General features: G+C 42.8%; 1 protein-coding gene across 3 annotated transcripts in view; it reads left to right on the top strand.

The window, feature by feature from the left end:
- The first annotated feature begins 715 nt into the window (after positions 1 to 715).
- The window catches only part of tns1a (tensin 1a), a 243,707-nt gene continuing 228,541 nt past the window's right edge, over positions 716 to 15,881 (top strand). For all 3 annotated transcript variants that reach the window (XM_061889475.1, XM_061889474.1, XM_061889472.1), the window contains exons 1-2: positions 716 to 841; positions 3,149 to 3,278. The gene's annotated coding sequence lies outside the window, so the exon portion shown is untranslated. The remainder of the gene's footprint in view (positions 842 to 3,148; positions 3,279 to 15,881) is intronic.

Below are 15,881 nucleotides of genomic sequence, written 5' to 3'. Positions count from 1 at the left end.
TTTATTTAAACAAGTTAAGACCAAGTCTTTAAAATATTTTCTTGGATTTTCAAATTCTATTTGAGTTTTGTCTCCCTTAGAATTAAAAATGTCGAGCAAAGCGAGACCAGCTTGCTAGTAAATAAATAATATTTTAAAAAAATAAAGGCAGCTCACTGGTAAGTGCCGCTATTTGAGCTATTTTTAGAACAGGCCAGCGGGCGACTCATCTGGTCCTTACGGGCTACCTGGTGCCCGCGGGCACCGCGTTGGTGACCCCTGTTCTAGCTCATGGCAGGCTTAATGTAATCCATCCATTTTTTACCGCTTGTTCCTTTCAGGGTGGCGGAGGGTGCTGGTGCCTATTTCAGCTGCATTCGGGCGGAAGGCGGCGTACACACTGGACAAGTCGCCACCTCATCACAGGGACGACACAGATATACAGACAACATTCACACACTAGAGACCATTTTGTGTCGCCAATCAACCTATAACCAGGTGTATGTTTTTGGAGGTATGCAAAATAATTACAAACTGTTCTCTGAGTTTAATAAGAAAAGCCAAAATATTTAATGTGACTTTTAATTTTAAATCCAATCTTTTTAAAATTGTTTTTGTCTCTCTGTGGTGAGAGAAGTCCTGTTTTGGCCAACTTCCTGTTTTATGTTGAAAGTCTAATCCTCCTCTGGTTTCAGGCCACTTGCTTTTCCTCCTGTGTCACTGGTCTGGTGTCTCTCCTGATTGCCGGATTGTGTCCACCTGTGTCACCTTCCCTCATAGTCCTCGTCTTCCCTTGTCTTGCTGCCAGAGTTTATCGTCCGATCGTGCACCTCCAGCCTTCTTCCACAGCCTCGTCCAAGTCGTTAAGTATTGCCTCGTTTTATTCCTTAGTTTCTTTGTACCCTCTGAAGAAAAGTGATTTTGAGTTGCTAAAGTTTTTTTGATCAGTTTTTTCGAGCTAGTTTCATAGTGCTTTGCCTTTTTTTTTCTCATCCTTTTGGAGCGCTTTAACTTGTAGTATCTTTAGCCCTTTATAGTGTAGTTTGTTTATAGCAGGGGTAGGGAACCTATGGCTCTCGAGCCAGATGTGGCTCTTTTGATGACAGCATCTGGCTCTCAGATAAAACACGATAAGTAAGGAATAATTCTGCTGGTGATCACAGTTTTGATTGATTGATTGAAACTTATATCAGTTTTTCATTTTTACTTAGGTAAAAAAATCCATCTACAAACCCCGTTTCCATATGAGTTGGGAAATTGTGTTAGATGTAAATATAAACGGAATACAATGATTTGCAAATCCTTTTCAACCCATATTCAGTTGAATGCGCTACAAAGACAACATATTTGATGTTCAAACTCATGAAATGTATTTTTTTGGGCAAATAATAAATACGTGCCAAAGTAGTTGGGAAAGGGCATGTTCACCACTGTGTTACATCACCTTTTCTTTTAACAACACTCAAACGTTTGGGAACTGAGGAAACTAATTGTTGTAGCTTTAAAAGTGGAATTCTTTCCCATTCTTGTTTTATGTAGAGTTTCAGTCGTTCAACAGTCCGGGGTCTCCGCTATCGTATTTTACGCTTCATAATGCGCTACACATTTTCGATGGGAGACAGGTCTGGACTGCAGGCGGGCCAGGAAATACCCGCACTCTTTTTTTTACGAAGCCACGCTGTTGAAACACGTGCTGAATGTGGCTTGCCATTGTCTTGCTGAAATAAGACGGCGCTTAGATGGCAGCATATGTTGTTCCAAAACCTGTATGTACCTTTCAGCCTTAATGGTGCCTTCACAGATGTGTAAGTTACCCATGCCTTGGGCACTAATGCACCCCCATACCATCACAGATGCTGGCTTTTGAACATTGTGTTGATAACAGTCTGGATGTTTCACTTCCCCTTTTTGGTCCGGACGACACAATGTTGAATATTTCCAAAAACAATTTGAAATGTGGACTCGTCAGATCACAGAACACTTTTCCACTTTGCATCAGTTGGATGATCTCGGGCCCAGAGAATCAGGCGCCGTTTCTGGATGTTGTTGATAAATGGCTTTCACTTTGCATAGTAGAGCTTTAACTTGCACTTACAGATGTAGCGACCAACTGTATTTAGTGACTGTGTTTTCTGAAGTGTTCCTGAACCCATGTGGTGATATCCTTTAGAGATGGTTTTTGATACATTGTCGTCTGAGGGATCGAAAGTCACGGTCATCCAATGTTGGTTTCCGGCCATGCCGCTTACGTGGAGTGATTTCTCCAGATTCTCTGAACCTTCTGATGATATTATGGACCGTAGATGTTGAAATCCCTAAATATCTTGCAATTGCACTTTGAGAAACGTTGTTCTTAAACTGTTTGACTATTTGCTCACGCAGTTGTGAACAAAGGGGTGTACCTCGCCCCATCCTTTCTTGTGAAAGACTGAGCATTTATTGGGAAGCTGTTTTTATACCCAATCATGGCACCCACCTGTTCCCAATTAGCCTGCACACCTGTGGGATGTTCTGAATATGTGTTTGATGAGCATTCCTCAACTTTATCAGTATTTATTGCCACCTTTCCCAACTTCTTTGTCACGTGTTGCTGGCATCAAATTCTAAAGTTAATGATTATTTAAAAAAAAAAAAAAAGTTTATCAGTTTGAACATCAAATATGTTGTCTTTGTAGCATATTCAACTGAATATGGCTTGAAAATGATTTACAAATTTAAGATCATTTCTTAACTCGTATGGAAACGGGGTTTGTAATATACTGTCTCAAAAATATGGTGTGATTACATGAAAATTTGAAAAAGTAGAAAAAAAAGTGAATAACACTGTGGACTGATGGACATTTTTTTTTAGAGATTAAACATACATTTTGTTTTATGTACGTGCTTCTTGTTCCAGAGTTGTGCAAAGTGCTTCCTTCCACAGGGAGGCAGCACTGCAGTGCTTGAGTAAGTGCATGTTTCACTGCGACATTCTGCAGCTTGGCTGGATCACACATCTGCCCACAGAGGGTATTACCGACTGTCAAATTTTGACAGTAGTTTATCATCACGTCGTGTTTGATATGTTATGAATACCTGCAATTGGATGTCATAACTAAAACAAAGGTGTCTAAATTGTGCTGTCCTGAACTGAAATGAAGTGTGTATCTTGTCTCTGCTCCCTTTTTAGGAATCCCAGTACCGGTGCAGCTTCATTAATCTCTCAACATCATCGGACTTGAATGAGCCTCCTGCCCCCATAAGGCCCCTGAGGGACCCTCACCATTTACCCTCTGCTCAGGTCACTCTTCACAGGGAAGGTAAGAGTTGTGTATACTTGTCAGCCTCCCCGGCAGGTAGTGGGTCGTGCTGCATGGGTTCCACCATATGAGCACAAGTACACTATATTGCCAAAAGTATTATCATTCTATTATTTTGTCAACATTATTTAGGACAAGTGGTTGTCAGGTTCAAACATTGATGGCATCTATTAATCAGACAAGAAGCAAGGAACCATGCAGAGACAGAGTTCAATTTAGATCATGAGGAGAACGCATGGCGCTGAACACTTAGTCACATCCTCGCCCTACGCTCTAAGGTTAGGCTCCAGCGCCCATTTTTTTATTCAGAGTTCCATAGTCAACATCACTCAAGCCGCCTCTAAAAGGAGTGGTCACATATATTATTTAAAGCAGATCCAGGACAGAAGGGGCTGGGGGCCTTGTGATTTCGCCTTGTCACCGCTTTGTCTTTCGCCCGCGTGTTGTCATGTTATCTTCATTGAGGTCCTTGAAGTCCTTGGCTGTTAGCGGGCTAAAACAAAGATAACACCTGTGGCTGAGGCCACCCCTCAGACAAGAAGTTTTATCCTTGCATAGATTAGAAAAAGTCTAATCTATGAAAGGAAGGAAGGAAGGAATCATGCAGAGACAGAGTTCAATTTCACTCATGAGGAGAACGCATGGCGCTGAACACTTAGTCACGTTCTCGCCCTACGCTCTAAGGTTAGGTTCCCTCGCCCATTTTTTTATTCAGAGTTTCATAGTCAACATCACTGAGGCCGCCTCTAAAAGGAGTGGTCACATATATTATTTAAAGCAGGTCCAGGACGGAAGGGACTGGTGGCCTTGTGATTTTGCCTTGTCCCCGCCTCGTCTTTCGCCCGCGTGTTGTCATCTTATCTTCGTTGAGGTCCTTGAAGTCCATGGCTGTTAGCGGGCTAAAACAAAGATAACACCTGTGGCTGAGGCCACCCCACAGACAAGAAGTTTTATCCTTGCATAGATTAGAAAAAGTCTAACTTGAGCACAATAGGACTTTAAGCATACTAAAGTTAGTGTGATAATATATATATATATATATATATATATATATATATATATATATAATTATTCTAACAGGGGTAGAACATTAATTATTAATCTACTTGTTCATTTACTGTTAATATCTGCTTACTTTTGTCAGGCTTTCCCCTGACAGTTTGGTTGTGTTTTAGTTTTTCCTCTGTGTGTTTGTGTGTAGTATTTCCTGTCAGCGCTCTTGTTTTGGTTCTGTTTCCTGTTTGTCTCCCTGAGTGCTGTGTCCCCTCAGCTGTGGCTGATTGGCACCTGGCCACACCTGGTGTCAATCAGCCAGCTGCTATTTGAACCTGCCTTCCCTTCATTTCTACTTGTCGTTCTTACTGGTCGTGTCTTTGCAGCGTAGCGGTAAACTATATTCGGTAGCTGTTTGTAGCTTACTGTTTTTTGTTCCCTGCTTCCAGTTTGTTTGTTCATAGCCAAGTTTGTTATCCGCCTTGTGTGCGCCTTTTGTTAGTACCCTTTTGTTTGTTCTTGTTGTAGTATTTTAATTAAATCAGGTTTTCCTATTCAATGCCTTGCCTCCTTCTCTGCATCTTGGCGATCTTCAACAACAAACTTTGACAAATTTCTCTTTTAACATGTTCTATCTACACTTCTGGTAAAATGCAATAATCACTTATACTTCTGTTGTTTGATACTTTACATTAGTTTTGGATGATACCACACATTTGGGTATCAATCCGATACCAAGTCGTTACAGTATCATACATTGGTCATATTCAAAGTCCTCATTTGCCCAGGGACATTTTTCGTCTATAAACATACATTTAAAAAAAACAAAAGATGTTGTGATGCCAAAAAATATTGACATAATCATAGTAGTATGGAGTAGATACGTGTCTGTACTTGATATCATTACAGTGGATGTTAGGTGTAGATCCACCCATGGCGTTTGTTTACATTTTGACGCCGGTGAAGCATGTTTAGCTATTCCTCGTCCTGCAGTGATAATAATACTTGTAAGAAACGTACTTTATTAGTGATTTAAAGTAACTACAAGACTGCAGACGGCGAATGGATGAGCGTTATATCTTCAGTTTTTAAGCCAAAATGCGTCCGTTCTCCCTTTTCTGTCTACACAAGTGGTTCTTAACCCGGGTTCGATCGAACCCTAAGGGTTTGATGAGTCTGCCTCAGGTTCACAGAGGTAAAGACACACCTGACTCATCGTGTAAATACAAACTTCTCCCCATTATGGATACCCTCTAATTTCCCATCTGATTTGCGGGTTTGTCATTTGTTGTGAGTTCATGTACTGTTGGTTTTGTTCTTTGAACAAGGAGATTGTGGTGGGCGTGGCCTGCGGACCTGCAGCAGAGCGGGGTGTGGCAGAACCGGTTTCGAGATTAGCGACAGCTGAGAGTGTTTGTCTAATCACCTGTCGCTCTGTTAAAGTCAGCAGTTGGGTAGGAGAGGCAGAGTAGAGACAAAAGAAACACCATTCGTGTGCTCTTTGGCGAAGATTTGACAGACAATTGCTTAAAATCATGAATAGAACATTTATTGCAAAATAAAATATCGTACGACCGAGGCTGTCATGTCCGTCATTGGTGGTCCAAGGGACCCTGAGGAGCAAGACCTCCACAGCTATGGTCATGCACGGTTCATTTTGTGCTCCAGTAAAAAAAATATATGACTTGGTCTTCAATATGAATTTTTAGCTTTGGTTTTTTTTCCGACTAAAGAATAGTGTGTGTCCAGTCCATAGTGGATCTAACATAATAGTGTGAGTCCAGTCCATAGTGGATCTAACATAATAGTGTGAGAGTCCAGTCCATAGTGGATCTAACATAATAGTGTGAGAGTCCAGTCCATAGTGGATCTAACATAATAGTTAGAGTTCAGTCCGTAGTGGATCTAACATAATAGTTAGAGTTCAGTCCGTAGTGGATCTAACATAGTATTGTGAGAGTCCAGTCCATGGTGGATCTAACATAATAGTGTGAGAGTCCAGTCCATAGTGGATCCAACATAATATTGAGAGAGTCCAGTCCATAGTGGTTCTAGCATAATAGTGTGAGAGTTTAGTCCATAGTGGATCCAACATAATATTGTGAGAGTCCAGTCCACAGTGGATCTAACATAATACTGTGAGAGTCCATTCCGCATTGGATCCAACATAATAGTGAGCGTTCAGTCCATAGTGGATCTAACATAATATTGTGAGATTCCAGTCCGTAGTGGATCTAGCATAATAGTGTGAGAGTCAAGTCCATAGTGGATCTAATATAATAGTGAGAATTCAGTCCGTAGTGGATCTAGCATAATAGTGAGAGTCCAGTCCATAGTGGATTTAACATAATAGTGTGAGAGTCCAGTCCATAGTGAATCTAACATAATAGTGTGAGAGTCCAGTCCATAGTGGATCCAACATGAGAGTGTGAGAGTCCAGTCCATAGTGGATCTAACATAATATTGTGAGATTCCAGTCCGTGGTGGATCTAACATAATAGTGTGAGAGTCCAGTCCATAGTGGATGTAACATAATAGTGAGAATCCAGTCCATAGTGGATGTAAAATAATAGTGTGTGAGTCCAGTCCATAGTGGATTTAACATATTAGTGTGAGAGTCCAGTCCATAGTGGATCTAACATAATAGTGTGAGAGTCCAGTCCATAGTGGATCTAACATAATAGTGTGTGAGTCCAGTCCATAGTGGATTTAACATATTAGTGTGAGAGTCCAGTCCATAGTGGATCTAACATAATAGTGTGAGAGTCCAGTCCATAGTGGATGTAACATAATAGTGAGAATCCAGTCCATAGTGGATGTAAAATAATAGTGTGTGAGTCCAGTCCATAGTGGATTCAACATATTGGTGTGAGAGTCCAGTCCATAGTGGATCCAACATAATAGTGAGAGTCCAGTCCATAGTGGATCTAACATAATAGTGAGAGTCCAGTCCATAGTGGATCTAACATAAATGCGCATTAGAAACTGGTGGGGTTCGGTACATCCAAGGTTAAGAACCACTGGTCAACACACTGTGTCTGTTTGTAAGTACTCTGTGATTGTGCGCTGCCGAACATGCTCCTCTGCTCGTAAAACCAGCAATGACACGACGCCACGCGGACGTTTCAGAGGCGGTATCGTACTGAAAATTATTCCTTCTATATATTGGTATAGCTCGGTTGATAGAGAGGCCGTGCCAGGAACTTGAGGGTTCCAGGTTCGATCCCGGCGTACGCCATCCTAGTCACTGCCGTTGTGTCCTTGGGCAAGACACTTTACCCGCCGACCCACACTGGTTCAAATGTAACTCAGATATTGGGTTTCACTATGTCAAGCGCTTTGAGTCACTAGAGAAAAACGCTATATAATACAATTGACTTCACATTAGTATCGCGGTACAATACTGTAGCAAAATCTTTCCCTCGGTTTCTGTGAATAAGGACATCTCTAATAGTTATTTAGTTTTTTTTGCAATAATAGACCTTCGGATCGACAGTAGCCTCAGTGGTTTTTTTCCCCGTGTGCAAGAAGACAAAGTGACACTTTCAATTAAATCATCTTCACGAGCATGAAACAAACTCTGCTCTGATCCGTCGCCGGGATCCTTCGACGTTCTCGCTTTGGTGTGTCAAGCCGCGCTGCGTCCCGCTCGCTTGTTGTTGAGTGACAGTCGTTTCGCAACGCAGCCGCAACAGGAGGCGGCGCAAGCCGTGGTCGGTCACCCCGTTTACACTTAAAATCATCTTAGTACTTTTAAAGATGAGTTAAGTAGCTGATGAAGGCATTTTTTTTTCTATGAAGACGCACTGCTGACTCAACTTCAATTAACATACAAAAACAGTGAAGTTGGCACGTTGGGAAAATGGTAAATAAAAACAGAATACAATGATTTGCAAATCCTTTTCAACTTTATTCAATTGAATAGACTGCAGAGAAAGAGATTCATAGCGTTCAAATTGGTAAACTTTGTTATTTTTTGCAAATATTAGCTCATTTGGAATTTGATGCCTGCAAAATGTTCCAAAAGAGCTTGCACAAGTGGCAAAAAAGACTGAGAAAGGTCATCAAACACTTACTTGGAATGTCCCACAGGTGAACAAGCTAATTAGGAACAGGCGGGTCCCATGATCGTGTATAAAAGGAGCTTCCATGAAACGCTCAGTCGTTCTCAAACAAGGATGGGGCGAGGGTCACCACTTTGTGAACAAATGCGTGAGCGAATTGTCCAACATTTTAATAACATTTCTCAACGAGCGAAAAAGTTTAAGAGAATCTGGAGAAATCACTGCACGTAAGCGATGATATTACGGACTTTCAGTACCTCAGGCCGTACTGCATCAAAAAGTGGCATCAGTGTGTAAAGGATATCAACGCATGGGCTCAGGAAGACTTCAGAAAACCACTGTCAGTAACTACAGTGTGTCGCGACATACAGTATGTAAGTTAAATTTACGCTATGCAAAGCGAAAGGCGTTTATCAACAACACCCAGAAACGCCGCCGGCTTCGCTGGGCCCGAGCTCATCTAAGACTTACTTGGAATGTCCCACAGGTGAACAAGCTAATTGGGAACAGGTGGGCGCCATGACTGGGTATAAAAGCAGCTTCCATGAAACGCTCAGTCGTTCACAAACAAGGATGGGGCGAGGGTCACCACTTTGTGAACAAATGCGTGAGCAAATTGTCCAACAGTTTAAGAACAACATTTCTCAACGAGTGAATTTAGGGATTTCATCATCAAAAGTTTCAGAGAATCTGGAGAAATCACTGCACGTAAGCGATGAAATTACGGACCTTCACTCCCTCAGGCGGTACTGCATCAAAAAGCGGCATCAATGTGTAAAGGATATCACCGCGTTGGCTCAGGAAGACTTCAGAAAACCACTGTCAGTAACTACAATGTGTCGCTACATACAGTATGTAAGTTAAAACTCCACTATGCAAAGCGAAAGCCGCTTATCAACAACACCCAGAAACGCCGCCGGCTTCGCTGGGCCCGAGCTCATCAAACACTTACTTGGAATGTCCCACAGGTGAACAAGCTAATTGGGAAAAGGTGGGTGCCATGATTGGGTATAAAAGCAGCTTCCCTGAAACGCTCAGTCGTTCTCAAACAAGGATGGGGCGAGGGTCACCACTTTGTGAACAAATGCGTGAGCAAATTGTTCAACAGTTTAAGAACAACATTTCTCAACGAGCGAATTTAGGGATTTCATCATCAAAAGTTTCAGAGAATCTGGAGAAATCACTGCACGTAAGCGATGATATTACGGACTTTCAGTACCTCAGGCGGTTTAGCTCGGTTGGTAGAGTGGCCGTGCCAGCAACTTGAGGGTTGCAGGTTCGATTCCCGCTTCTGCCAACCTAGTCACTGCCGTTGTGTCCTTGTGCAAGACACTTTACACACCTGCTTCCAGTGCCACCCACACTGGTTTTAATGTAGATATTGGGTTTCAACTATGTAAAGAACTTTGAGTCACTTGAGAAAAAGCGCTATATAAATAAAATTCACTTCACTTCACTACTGCATCAAAAAGCAGCATCAGTGTGTAAAGAATATCAACGCATGGGCTCAGGAAGACTTCAGAAAACCACTGTCAGTAGCTACAGTGTGTCGTTGCATATGGAAGTTAAAACTCCACTATGCAAAGTGAAAACCGTTTATCAACAACACCCAGAAACGCCGCCGGCTTCGCTGAGCCCGAGCTGATGCAAAGTGGAAAAGTGGTTTGATGAGTCAAATTTTTGGGGGAAACTGTGGACGTCGGAAAGAGGGAAAAAAAATCCAGATTGTTATAGGCGGAAAGTTCAAAAGCCAGCATCTGTGATGGTATGGGATGGGGGTGTATTAGGGTAACTTACACATCTGTGGAGGCACCAATTAATGCTGAAAGGTACATACAGGTTTTGGAGCAATATATGTTACCACCCAAGTAACGTTAGCATGGACGCCCCTGCTCATTTCAGCATGACAATGCCAAGCCACGTTTTACAACAGCGCGGCTTCATAGTAAAAAAGTGCGGGTACTACACTGGCCTGCCTGTAGTCCAGACATGTCTCCCTTTTGAAAATATGTAACGCAATATAAAGCCTAAAATACCACAACGGAGACTCCGGAATGTTGAACAACTTAAGCTGTACATCAAGCAAGAATGGGAAAGAATTGTGAAGTGAAGTGAAGTGAATTATATTTATATAGCGCTTTTCTCAAGTGACTCAAAGCGCTTTACATAGTGAAACCCAATATCTAAGTTACATTTAAACCAGTGTGGGTGGCACTGGGAGCAGGTGGGTAAAAGTGTCTTGCCCAAGGACACAACAGCAGTGACTAGGATGGCGGAAATGGGGATCGAACCTGGAACCCTCAGGTTGCTGGCACGCCCACTGTACCAACCGAGCTATACCGCCATAACACACATAAACATGTGTGTAAGACGGAAACATCAAAGAACACAAAGGACATTAAAGACATTAAAAGAGCAGCGCTGATGCAACCAGCTGCCACTCCAGTGGGCCCATTTCTACATACAGCTACAAAAGTAAAACAACAAACAACAACAACAACAAAAATACACTAGGATGGCACAAGCGGGAATCGAACCTGCGACCCTCAAGTTGCTGGCACGGCCACTCTACCAACCGAGCTATGCCGCCCGAATTCCACCTGAAAGGCTTCAGAAATTGGTCTCAGTTCCCAAACGTTTACTGATTGTTATTAAAAGGAAAGGCCATGTAACACAGTGGTAAAAATGCCTTTGTGCCAACTTTTTTTGCAACGTGTTGCTGGCATTAAGTTCTAAGTTAATAATTATTTGCAAAAAGAAAATGTGAGTGTGAATGTTGTCTGTCTATCTGTGTTGTCCCTGCGATGAGGTGGCGACTTGTCCAGGGTGTACCCCGCCTTCCGCCCGATTGTAGCTGAGATAGGCGCCAGCGCCCCCCGCGACCCCGATAGGGAATAAACGGTAGAAAATGGATGGATGGATGGATGGATGGATGCAAAAAAAAAAAAAAAAGTTTCTTAGTTGGAACATTAAATATCTTGTCTTTGCAGAATATTGAATGTAAGTTGAAAAGGATTTGCAAATCCTTGTATTCTGTTTTTATTTACCATTTACACGTGTCAACTTTCCCGGTTTCGTACTCGCATGCATTGTTCATGTTGTACAAGTATATCCCTCACAACAAGTCAAATGTGTTCCTAATCAACATTTTGCATTCTGTTGGTTTAAAAAAAAAAAAATTAAAAGTCCGAGCCCCGCCACACTGGGCTCTTAAGAGTGAAGCGAGGACGTTAAGCGTGCGTGTCGCTTCCACACTTTTTCACATTATAGCTTCCATCTTGCCTTTGCCGCCCCACCGCTTTTCCTGCTGAGCTGGCACAAAAACGGATGCTGACGGCTGCTGGTTCCGTCTCTCTTCTAATGAGCTCCAATCCGAGTCTTGCCGTGCAGTTTGGTATTCGGAGGGGGGGGCGAAGTGTTACGGGGAACCAGATGTTTACCCGAAGAGCACCTGTATGCCCTTTGACCTGAACTGTGAACACAATACGGTTTGCAATGGAAAACCAGCCAGAATAAACTCAACCATCCTGCCTGTCCTGTTGTACAAACCCCGTTTCCATACGAGTTGGGAAATTGGTGTCAATCATTTTCAACCCATATTCAGTTAAATATCCTACAAAGACAACATATTTGATGTTCAAACTGATCAACTTTTTTTTTCTTTTGCAAATAATCATTAACTTTAGAATTGGATGCCGGCGACACGTGACAAAGAAGTTGGGAAAAGTGGCAATAAATACTGATACAGTTGAGGAATGCTCATCAAACAATTATTCGGAACATCCCACAGGTGTGCAGGCTAATTGGGAACAGGTGGGTGCCATGATTGGGTATAAAAAACAGCTTCCCAAAAAAATGCTCAGTCTTTCACCAGAAAGGATGGGGCGAGGTACACCCCTTTGTCCACAACTGCGTGAGCAAATAGTCAAACAGTTTAAGAACAACGTTTCTCAAAGTGGAATTTGCAAGAAATTTAGGGATTTCAACATCTACGGTCCATAATATCATTAAAAGGTTCAGAGAATCTGGAGAAATCACTCCACATAAGCAGCATGGTCGGAAACCAACATTGAATGACCATGACCTTCGATCTCTGACGGCACTGTATTAAAAACCGACATCAATCTCTGAAGGATATCACCACATGGGCTAAGGAACACTTCAGAAAACCACTGTCGCTAAACACAGTGTGTCGCTACATATGTAAGTGCAAGTTAAAGCTCTACTATTTAAAACGAAAGCCATTTATCAACAACATCCAGAAACGCCGCCGGCTACTCTGGGCCCGAGATCATCTAAGATGGACTAATGTAAAGTGGAAAAGTGTTCTGTTTTCTGACGAGTCCGCTTTAAAGTGTTTTGGGAAATATTCGACCAAAGGGGAAGCGAACCATCCAGACTGTTATCGACGCAAAGTTCAAAAGCCAGCATCTGTGATGGTATGGTGGTGCATTAGTGCCCAAGGCAAGGGTAACTTACACATCTGTGAAGGCACCATTAATGCTGAAAGCTACATACAGGTTTTTGGAACAACATATGGTGCTAACTAAGTGCCGTCTTTTTCATGGACGCCCCTGCTTATTTCAGCAAGACAATGCTGAAACTTTTTTTTTTTTTTTGTAAGGGGCGCTGGAAGCCGGCAGACCCGTCAACGATCCTGTTCTGTCTCCCTGTAATGTTTGTCTGAACTTGAATGGGATTGTGCTGAAAATTGCAATTTTCCTGAAGGAACTCTCCTGACGGAATAAAAAAATTACTATTTAATCTAATGCCGAGCCACATTCAGCACGTGTTACAACAGCGTGGCATCGTTAAAAAAAAAGAGTGCGGGTACATTCCTGGCCCGGCTGCAGTCCTGACCTGTCTCCCATCGAAAATGTGTGGCGGATTATGAAGCGTAAAATATGTTGAACGACTGAAGTTTTGTGGACTTGGAGAAGGCATTCGACCGTGTCCCTCGGGAAGTCCTGTGGGGAGTGCTCAGAGAGTATGGGGTACCGGACTGTCTCATTGTGGCAGTCCGCTCCCTGTATGATCAGTGCCAGAGCTTGGTCCGCATTGCCGGCAGTAAGTCGGACACGTTTCCAGTGAGGGTTGGACTCCACCAAGGCTGTCCTTTGTCACCGATTCTGTTCATAACTTTTATGGACAGAATTTCTAGGCGTAGTCAAGGCGTTGAGGGGTTCCGGTTTGGTTCCCGCGGGATTAGGTCTCTGCTTTTTGCAGATGATGTGGTCCTGATGGCTTCAACTGACCGGGATCTTCTGCTCTCGCTGGATCGGTTCGCAGCCGAGTGTGAAGCGACCGGAATGAGAATCAGCACCTCCAAGTCCGAGTCCATGGTTCTCGCCCGGAAAAGGGTGGAGTGCCATCTCCGGGTTGTGTAGGAGACCCTACCCCAAGTGGACGAGTTCAAGTACCTAGGAGCCTTGTTCACGAGTGGGGGAAGAGTGGATCGTAAGATCGACAGGCGGATCGGTGCGGCATCTTCAGTAATGCGGACATTGTACCGATCCGTTGTGGTGAAGAAGGAGCTGAGCCGGAAGGCAAAGCTCTCAATTTACCGGTCGATCTACGTTCCCATCCTCACCTATGGTCATGAGCTTTGGGTCATGACCGAAAGGATAAGATCACGGGTACAAGCGGCCGAAATGAGTTTCCTCCGCCGTGTGGCGGGGCTCTCCCTTAGAGATAGGGTGAGAAGCTCTGCCATCTGGGAGGAACTCAACGTAAAGCCGCTGCTCCTCCACATCGAGAGGAGCCAGATGAGGTGGTTCGGGCATCTGGTCAGGATGCCACCCGAACGCCTCCCTAGGGAGGTGTTTAGGGCACGTCCAGCTGGTAGGAGGCCACGGGGAAGACCCAGGACACGTTGGGAAGACTATGTCTCCCGGCTGGCCTGGGAACGCCTCGGGATCCCCCGGGAAGAGCTAGACGAAGTGGCTGGAGAGAGGGAAGTCTGGGCTTCCCTGCTTAGGCTGCTGCCCCCGCGACCCGACCTCGGATAAGCGGAAGATGATGGATGGATGGACTGAAGCTCTACATAAAACAAGAATGGGAAAGAATTCCACTTTCAAAGCTTCAACAATTAGTTTCCTCAGTTCCCAAACGTTTATTGAGTGTTGTTAAAAGAAAAGGTGATGTAACACAGTGGTGAACATGCCCTTTCCCAACTACTTTGGCACGTGTTGCAGCCATGACATTCTAAGTTAGTTATTATTTGCAAAAAAATAAAGTTTATGAGTTTGAACATTTGTCTTTGTAGTGCATTTGATTGAATATGGGTTGAAAAGGATTTGCAAATCATTGTATTCTGTTCAATTTCCCAACTCATATGGAAACGGGGTTTGCAAGATGAACCTTAGGGTTCTTATAAGGAGCCCAAATATCGGAACTTGGATCTACGAACTTTTGTGATTGTCGTTTTAAAAAGCGTAAAAGTGCCTCACGTTCACCTTGGCATCAAACCCCTGCACAATAACCTAAATCGCCAGCCAAGTGAGTGCAATAAAGCTAATGGAGCAGAAGGGAGCGAGGGAGGGCGGACACAAGGAGACGTTCCCATCTCCGACTTCACGCTCCAGCCGCAGTCCTTCTCATACCAGCGATGGCCGCTTTCGAGGTGGCCTTTTGCCACCTTTGGGTTGTTTCACACGTGCCGTGCCAGCCGGCGTGGCGCCGCTTTGCTTCCTTTTGCTCTGTTGTTGTTTTTTTTTGTCCACACCCGCAGCCTCAAAGTGGTCTTATCGCGCTCCCCGAGACATTTGTGCCCTCGGTTGAATCACCTAGAATGGGTGTTTCTTTGAAGCGCGGCAATGACTCTGCACCCGCAGTGACAGTTAACAGGATTAGGCATGGCTTACATAAGTGTCTCCCATGGCAACGGGGGGACGGAGGCACGGTTGAGGCGGGGGTAGCAAGCTGCGCCTGCAAAACATCACAAATCCTGCGTGCTCCGGAAGTTGTTCACCAGAGCGGGTCAAAAGGGATCAAATTAAATAAATACATAAATATGTCACACTTAAAATAGTCCCTTAAATGTGTCAATACTTAATTATAGTTGGAATTAAATACATTAAATGTGTTTTTAACTGTGATCATTTATTTAATATATGGATGTAAATGTGTCAATAGTTAATTATGATTGGAATTATATACATAAATGTGTTTTTAAAAGGTAAATTGATTTATTTAATATGTCTATAATTAATTATGATTGGAATTAAACACATGAAATGTGTTTTTAACCGTGATCACTTATTTAATATATGGATGTAAATGTGTCAATAGTTAATTATGATTGGAATTAAATACATAAATGTGTTTTTGTGTGATATAATTTTTTTTAATGTTCTTATGTAAATGTGTCAATTAATTATGACTGGTATTAAATATATAAAAGTGTTTTTAAAAGTGATATTCATGCATTTAATATATTTATTTAATATGTCAATAGTTAATTATGATTGGAATTAAATACATAAATGTGTTTTTGTGTGATATAATTTTTTTTAATGTACCTATGTAAATGTGTCAATTAATTATG

The sequence above is a fragment of the Nerophis ophidion genome, linkage group LG27 (genome assembly GCF_033978795.1).
Source record: "Nerophis ophidion isolate RoL-2023_Sa linkage group LG27, RoL_Noph_v1.0, whole genome shotgun sequence".
NCBI classification, from domain to species: domain Eukaryota; kingdom Metazoa; phylum Chordata; class Actinopteri; order Syngnathiformes; family Syngnathidae; genus Nerophis; species Nerophis ophidion.
Note: the sequence above shows the minus strand (reverse complement) of the source record. Positions and strands in the feature narration are given on the sequence as shown.